The following is an 8,737-nucleotide window of genomic DNA, read 5'->3' on the forward strand; positions in this document are numbered from 1 at the left end:
TCACCTCAGCTCATTTATGCTCCAAAAACCCTGTAGCCATGTTTCAGCTGTCAGGCAAAAAAAAAAAAACACTTTTTACTTCTCTCCTCCAGCTTCTCCAAAATATCAGTGTCAGGACCCAAGAATGACAAGAATTTAAAATAAAAGCCTTGAGTGTTTTTCATGGCTCCTGGAGTTATTGAGACTCCCTCAGCAGTGAAAGGATTACACAAACTTTGAACATATAAAAGGAATTAAATTACGTATGGACTTGTATTTTCTGACCATTTTTTATTTTTTGCTTGTAACATTTTCAGTAATAAAATTATCACCTCATCACCATCACTCAAACACTCACACAGTCTTTTAAACCCAGTTCACCCCAAACTCATCTGCGGTGAAGTCTGACACGACCTTAAGTTCAAATATCATAACATCTGTAACTGTAGAAAAATAAGTCTTCACTTTTACGCTTCCTCATCAGTTACAAGCAAATGGACTCTCTGAACTCACAGTCAGACGGCTCTGACCCTCTGATGTTGCTGTCAGATCTCATGCCAGCACTTAGGAAACCTTCACTTTGTCTAAACAGTTTAAAAACTCATAAACATTTTGGGCCTGCCTTACCTCTCCACCGCTGTAGCATTTCGCCAATATTGTGACCGTCTGTAATTTCCACTGAACAGAACTCATTCCCTCGACGCAAACGCACATAGCTTAGATAGTTACAGGTTGTCTCTGCTTGTCTTTCATATCTATACATCTTCAGCGTCTCAACATGTATTTGGCCTTTCTTAAACTCAGCCCACTTTGGCCATCTGTTAAAACCACTGAAGGCTAAACATAAATGTGTCCTGAAAAACTCATAAAAAAGCCTCACTGCAGATGTGCAGATAAAGCTGTGCTTTACAGTAGACCTTGCTTGCTTCTTTTCATCTATCAGACAGTTGAAGGAATTTTCTTCAGAGCAGTAACTGAACATTCAGAAACTATATTTGCTTGTGTCCACATCAGTGGTCCTTGGTAATATAAGTGCTGGGTTACTCTAGAAAAGAATTGGTCCTTATGACGTATTGTCTGAACACGTCGGAAATCAAGTCTACTTGAGATAAATTGGATTATTTTTCTTAGAAAGTTGCAGAAATTGTTGGACACAGTGGTTTCTCAGGCTGTTCAACCACCGATAAATAAGAGAACGGCTGCAGCTGTTTCCTCTCTGCATCTTCTCTAATTTTCAGTGGGACTCTACAAGAAGTTCATCCATGAATTGTTTAGAATTTGGGCAGCTGAGGATGTTGTTTGGCTAATCAGGAGCATACAGTCCATGTATGTGCAGATTCATATGAGTCATGGATAAGAAAAACATTTTTGGTCCATCTGTGACATTATCATCTTGTTCTGAATAGCCAGAAACATTTTAATTCACTCCATTGTTACAAATATTCCATCGTTTTATTTAGTTATTGAGAATTATTTTCTGGGCTGTAATTACCTGTAACATATAAAAAAGAAAACTCTCAGAACACAAAACACAAATTCAACACGTCAGGATCCTGTGAATTAATATATCAGTCTACTACATCTATGTCCAACAAAATGGATAGTTTGTTTTTCCGGTTCAGTTTTACAGCCTCAATATTCGTGTTTCAAAGTGGTAGAGGCTCCTGCTGTATAATGTGACCAAGTACTTAAATTCCTCCTCCCTCTACAGCACAAATCATTTCAGGTATTTTCTCTCTGTTCTGCTTTAACTCTTCTTCTGTCAGCAGGTTATAGCCTCACCATTAACCTCCTGCCTAATTTACATCTGTAAAGCATGCTGGTACTCACCACAGGTCACACAAACAGGTCACATATCAAAACACTCCACTTCCACAGGACACTTACGCCAAACATAAGTGGTATAACTTCCCTCTGGCTTTGGTGCAGCCATGTACTCAATAATTTAAAGATATATTAACTAATAAATATGAATATATAGTAAAAATAGGTAAAACACTGAGCATACATTAGAGTGGATTGTGTTGCATTAGTGTCAGTCGTGATAGTCGTTGCTTGTTTTTTTTCTGAGCTCACTTTGTGTGAGGTACAATTGTGTGCCACTGTAGATTTGACAGTGTTTTGTATAATATCTGAGAAATGATGTTGCACTGCATACGAAAATATTCACTGCAGTTAATGTTTTTTATGTTCATCGTGATGAATACTGCCAGTGTCTGAAAATGAAAATACATTTATGGTGGACACCAGTATTTCTTAGCCTGATGGGTTAGTGGGTATAAGAAGAAACTCAGATTCAGGTGGCATCATGTCTCTTAACACCTTAAACAGTTAATTACACTTTATAGTGTCTCTTACTCTCTAGTTAATCCATACTGCTACTATCATGCAGAGCACTCATTGTGTCAGTAACCTGCAACATTTTTGGGGGCTTTTTTGTTGTTTGTGCACGTTTATTTTTTAATCTTTAAAAGTTTATGTTTATTTCAGCACTTTTTTGTGTTTGTGTCAGCATGTGTGCGTGTCTGTCCATACATGTATGCAGAGTGTGTGTTTGTATTAATAATCCATGCAGTAGAGCGTTTTGTAATATGTGTGATGCATAATTCATTGATAAGAGATGGGATGCTCTTTCATTAGTCAAACCAACTGGGATGCCATCTCGGACTCACCTATCATTACACTGCTCAGTGATTCATACAGTGTGTGAATGTGTATGTGCGCGTGCATGTGTGTGAGTGTGTTCATCTAACTGTGCCATTGTGATGATATGATGTATATATTTTTTATCTATGCAATAGATATTTAAAAGTAACACAAATATATTTCAGAGTGTTTGCTGCTGTGTTTAGAATTATGCAGCAGCTTATTGTTTTAATGGCTTTTATCTACATGCACTGTGCAGTGTTGCCAGTCAGAAGGCTGCCAAATCCATATTTTACATTAGATAGGTGCTTAGGTCAGAGATTATCTGGGAACAGGGATTTAAAATCACGACACACACTGTGCAATAAAGCTCCAAGCAATGATAAAAAAGCAATATGAAGGTTTCAAAGAAACAAAGTTACAAGATTTATAATGAAATTTGCAAACGTCCCCTGTACTAAATGTAATGTAAATGCAAATTTTAAAAGTTAAATCTAAATATTTAATCATAATTGTAAATCTAAATATGACTTAATTGCCTGAACATTTACTTATAAAGTTATGAAACATGGCTGATACTCCGAGGACAGGATTTTGAGGCATTTCCATAGCAACCAGTTAACAACCAGGTCATTCTGACCATATATCTGGTGTGATATTAGCAACAGTGATAGATATTAAACACTGTTCATTTTTCTGTTCCTGAGGTAATGTAGAGTAGGAGTGGCAGATATGGATACAATCCTGTGTTGCAGAAAATATTAATTTATACCATTAAACATTAACTTATATCACAATATTGGATATTAAGTTTGTTGGAATGCATTTGTTCACTTAATCATTTTTTGACTTGTGATAATTTTATAAGTTTAGTAAATGTGGTAAATGTGTTCATGATAGCTGAGCATTTCTCTGCATACAAACTACAGACACTTTACCGTGGCAGTTATCGGCAGATTTCAGTTTATAACAGACGTATTGGTGTCTGTACATGTTCACTGACATTTGACCAGAAACTGCAGATCAGATGTCAAAGATATGCCTGAGGTAAAGTGTCATCGTTACATAATTTGTCCACCTGAGAGCACCGACAAGTTACGGTGCCTCACACAGGACACATTTCTGTCACAATCACATTCAAATTCAAATTATATTTAATATCCAGATTCAAGGGATCCTCATCAGAAATGTTGATGTTTTGTGTATTTTTATTTATCTTGAAAAATGAATACTGGTATATATTGTCTTTTTTTTTTTTCACTTTCAAATAATTGGTTGGGTGCTAACAAAACGAACAATTTGACAAAAACCAGATGCTTAGTCCTCTTTGCTTTATTGTAAAAATGCAGAGAGGCACAGATTTCAGGTTTGAGTGAGGTTTCTTGCTACTGTTTCTCCCTGTGCCTTTTTTCTTCAATTTTTTTTCTCCTCTCTCTTTTTCTCCCATCCACCGTAATACGTCTTTTGTTTGGTCTGGCTGGAGATTAGCCTGCTATTGGCTGCTGAAGTCCATAACACTTTGTCCATTAGCGGGGTGTTTGCTAAAGGCTTCTGCTCCTTATAGGGTGGAGCAGAGAAAGAGACAGGAGTTCATGAATGTGTGTTTGCTCTCTCACGCACTTTCAAACGTGCATGTGCAATTGTGCAGGTCTTGTGTGTGTCCGCGTGAGTGTGCACCTTCACTTTGGTTGGTGAATGGGTGGGTTTCAGATAGTGATGGTGTGTGAGGACACTGTTTATGTGTATGTCTGTGTGTGTCTTTCATAAATGCAGGATTAACCTGTCGCCCCTCTCTGCACAAAACAGACAGGCAGGATTTGAGTCCCATTTAATGAAACACACACACAGACACACACACACATCACTATTATGCGTCTACAGTGTGTGTGTTTCTGGTCTTACGTTGTTCAACCTTTCATTAAAGATTGTGTATAAGTGTGCGCTGACTGTGATGCTGTGTTCGTCCCTCTGCGCCTAATGTTAAAATTCAGCAGGCACCGCGTGTGCAGCAACAGTGGTGTTTATGTATTGTCTGCTGTTCGTAAAGAGATGTGTGTATGTGTACGTTGCATAAATGTCCCACCTCATGTTTATTCATCAGCTGTTGAAACTTCACTGCAGTGTTCATCCAGCTCTCCACACTTTGATCTCTGGATCACTCGAAAAGCTGAGTCAGGGAAAAAAAAAACCAAGGACGCGCACACAAACACACTGCTGAATGCAGACGCTGAACATGGACACACTCGATTGGTACAAATATATAGATACACACACTGCACAGGCACTTACTGCAGACACATTTTAAAATTCATACTCACACACACACACACACGCACAGACTCCCATGTTAACAAAGCACAATACAGACAAACATCATTGTGATGCAGTTCATACAAAACCTGTACCCACATGCGGGGCATACACACAAATATTGATCTACAACCATTCCAAACACACACACACACAAACACTTCTCAACACAGTGCGAGAATTGCTGACTTGTGATAAAGCCAAACTACTCCAAACTAAATATTTAATATACTTAGTCCTCAACTCAAAGGACTCAGAAAGTAGCAGAAAAGAGTTACAACTGGTTCTTTCTAATGTTCTTCTTAAATTTATAGCTTTCTATATGTTTTGGGTTTTTTTTTTTGGAAAGGTGTTTCTTGTGCCTTTAAAAACTTGACTGTCATCAGCTGAACACATGTAGAATCTACATTTGAAACTTGACTTGTTACACATTAGAGCTTTGCATGGTCCTTAATCAGTCTGCCTACATGCCTCCAAGTGCATGTGCTCGTTTTTTGTCTTCATGTCTGTTTACATTATGTTTTGCATTTGTTTGGATGTATTTACATCGTTTTTTGAGCCTGATTCGCACATAGCTAGCTTTTGTTTTTTGTCTTTATGTAGGCTCTGCATGCAAGTGAGTGTGTGTGTGTGTGTTTGTTTATGTAAGAGTGGGTTAAAAAAGGAGAGTGATTCTCTATCCCTGCTGGACTTAGTTTAAGGGAAAGATTCCAGTCAGCAGGGTGGTCCAAACTAATGGCCTTGACCCAGGAGCAAGGAAAGCACTTGCTCACGTTGACTGCACTGATGTGTGCTTACTTACTCGTGCATATTCTGTAAGTGGAAAAAAAAGAAAGACCAGACTGGTGGAGTGAGGGGTAACATAGTTTTAGTGACACAGTTAATTGCTTTTACTGACCGAGGTCTTGATTGAATGGAAGTGGCATGTGGGATAAAGAGAACTCTTTGTCTGTGTCTGTGTCAGAAAGTGTGTTTTGCAGAGAGATAGAGAGACACTGTGTGTTTTGGAAAGAGAATTTGGAAATTTTTATAGTTAATTGGTAAAATAAACTTGTATCAGCTGCCAAATTCCACTCAATTTCATAAATGTTAAAAATAGACTTAGTACAAGGCTGTGCACCTACTGGTCAGCTATTGGACCACAGACTCTCAGAGGGTGTTTGGTAGCCCAACCTTTTCCTTTTGACAAAGAGCTGAAGATAAAGTGGAATGTCTCCAGTAATATTTTCATACATTTTGGTTCATTTGTTCAGATTTCTATCTGAACATTTATATCTATTTATGTGTAAGGGAAGAAAACATGGGGCTGATAATATCAATTGTGTCCCCAGGGAAGAGCTACAGGAAACTTTCAGAATCATTAAAATGCAGTATTTTCTCCGTTTGGAGCCTGAGTGCCTCCAGCACATTCTACAACAATTTACCTTGATTATGAGAGATATCTCTTGTTTAAAGCTGACATTAAGCTTATTAAGCTTTGAGGGAACATGAATATCCACAACAAATCCTACTGTTAAACTGATACCTTTGGTTTTTGAGATACTTTGTGGCGGAGGGGAAATTTAAACTTGATGGTGGCACAAGATGAGAGGCCACCAATTGTTAAAAATAATCTTCTGACAACCATGAATATAGATGCAGCAATCTGGTGAGTTAGACTGATATCACCTTCCTTACATCCATCCACTTACAAAACATTTGGAAATACCCCAACAGAGAAATTATGATTTATTTTTGTGTTGTTTTTCGTGTCTATTGCGTGTTTCCTTCTATCCTGTATGAAAATCATTATAATTTCTTTATAATATCTAATATCTATTATAATATCTTCTTGCTGACTCAAGCACGGGTTCAGCCTTTTGAACTTGGCAAGAGGATATGGCTGTGGAAGTGTGCGTGTGTGTGTTTATCATAATTCACATCAATTCCTCCTCTGGCACCAATAAAGTTTCAGCTTATCGAATGGGATCTCATGTCATTACATGCATGTGTATGAGTCTGAGTGCATGCATTTATTCTTTCATTTGCAGCTGTAGTTGGTTTAATGTTACAGTTAGCCATGCAGATCTGAATTTCACTTGACTTTGTGTGTCAGGTAAAATTCTAGACTATATTAAGATGAACAGGCCCTGAGGTTGTGACATGTTTTTCCCTCAGTTTGTAGAGGTTGTGATGGGGCCCCTGCCAGCTGGCATGGGAAGCCCTGTGTCATCAGCAATTTGGTGTGACTTTCATCCGTCTGGGGATTCAGTGAAGGTGCCCGTCATGCCTGGCAAACACAATCGCCAGCCATGCAAAACACGCTCTCCCTTTTGAAGTCCACACATGCATGCAGTAGTTGCTCTATTGGTTGTAATATTTGTGGCATGTACTCTAAATGGAAAACTGCTTTATTTGCTCACAATGGTCTGTGAATGAGGATCTCAAAGGTCATGGAATTTATGGAAAATCATTTTGCAATTCATGCATGGAACAAAGGGGAAATTTATAAATATCTGAGCAGATCACTGAATTTCAGTTTGTAAAATTGCATGACTTTCCTCACAGGATTATTGTTACTGAACAAGATGGTGAATGGTTCCAGCAGAAAATAGCAGCTGTGGAATGTGAATATGAGTTGCTAAACAAATGTGGTGCACAGAAATATAAATGGTCAATGAAAAAAAAACAACAACAACAACAACAACAAAAAACACCCTTCCAGTGAACATATGGTTGTGTTTGATGCTCATTTGTGTTGCACATGGATGGATGGTCTCTCATTTCTCCTGCAAGATGCTCACTGGTTCCACCTGGCAGCACAGCTCACGGTGTCAGTCATAATGAGGAATAAATATTGATACAGGACCCATTAATGCAGTATTACATGTCCCTTTCAATGTCCTATTTGTCCACGGTTAAATTATTTTTTCACCCACATTTACAGGTTAAATGTGTGCTTTTTTTTTGTGCAACATCTGTTTACTTGTGGCCTCTTCTTTATCCTGCAATAAAAAAGCAATAAAGGAGCTTGTACTTTGGATTAACCTAACATGGGTTTTTTATTATTTGTATTTCTCAGATGGAGGGTACTTTATGTAACATTATAAGTGGCCTACAGTATAAATAGCAAGGCTCAAAACAATAGGGCTCATGTAAAAAAAAAAAAAATAGATGGAAGATGAAAATATTAAAGTCTTAGAGTAAAAGAAATGCACCTCTGTCCCTGGAACATCCTTTTAAGAAAGATGTAATGGAAACAAAACCCGCAAAGAATATTTTCTCCTAAAACAGTCCAGAGCGACAAAGTTGAACAAAGAAATCTGGTGTACTCAGGGGCATTGAAGGATGATGATATTATTACAGACGCTATTATTTTCTATTGCTGGCACATTCTTCTGGAGCACTGGCCCATGTTTCTGAACCATCGTCAGGCCCAGAGCGAAATCTGTTCTCTGCTGCTGCATCTGCCCTGCAAGTGAGAGTCTCCTGTTTTCTGTTTGTTGATGTACCAGTGTGTGTGCGTGTATATTTCAAGAGGAGAAAGAAAGAAAGAAAGCCAAACAGATACACATAAAAAGAGATAATAGCCCCTGAAGCATCCTCTCCTGCAGCTTGTTTAAAGTAATTCCTACAGACGGACGCTCGTTTCACATGAAATAGCTGGAGTTGTGTTTCAATCAGCTGCCCCAGTCAAAGTCTTTGTTGTGGTTTGAGTGTCAGATTGTGTGTTTATAGTCACCTGCTTCTAAAAGTTAAGTTGGCAAATTAAATCCAAATGTTTTTTTATTGTTAAGATTGGATTGCGAAGCCTCATCTGAAC

The sequence above is a fragment of the Toxotes jaculatrix genome, chromosome 2 (genome assembly GCF_017976425.1).
Source record: "Toxotes jaculatrix isolate fToxJac2 chromosome 2, fToxJac2.pri, whole genome shotgun sequence".
Lineage (NCBI taxonomy): Eukaryota > Metazoa > Chordata > Actinopteri > Toxotidae > Toxotes > Toxotes jaculatrix.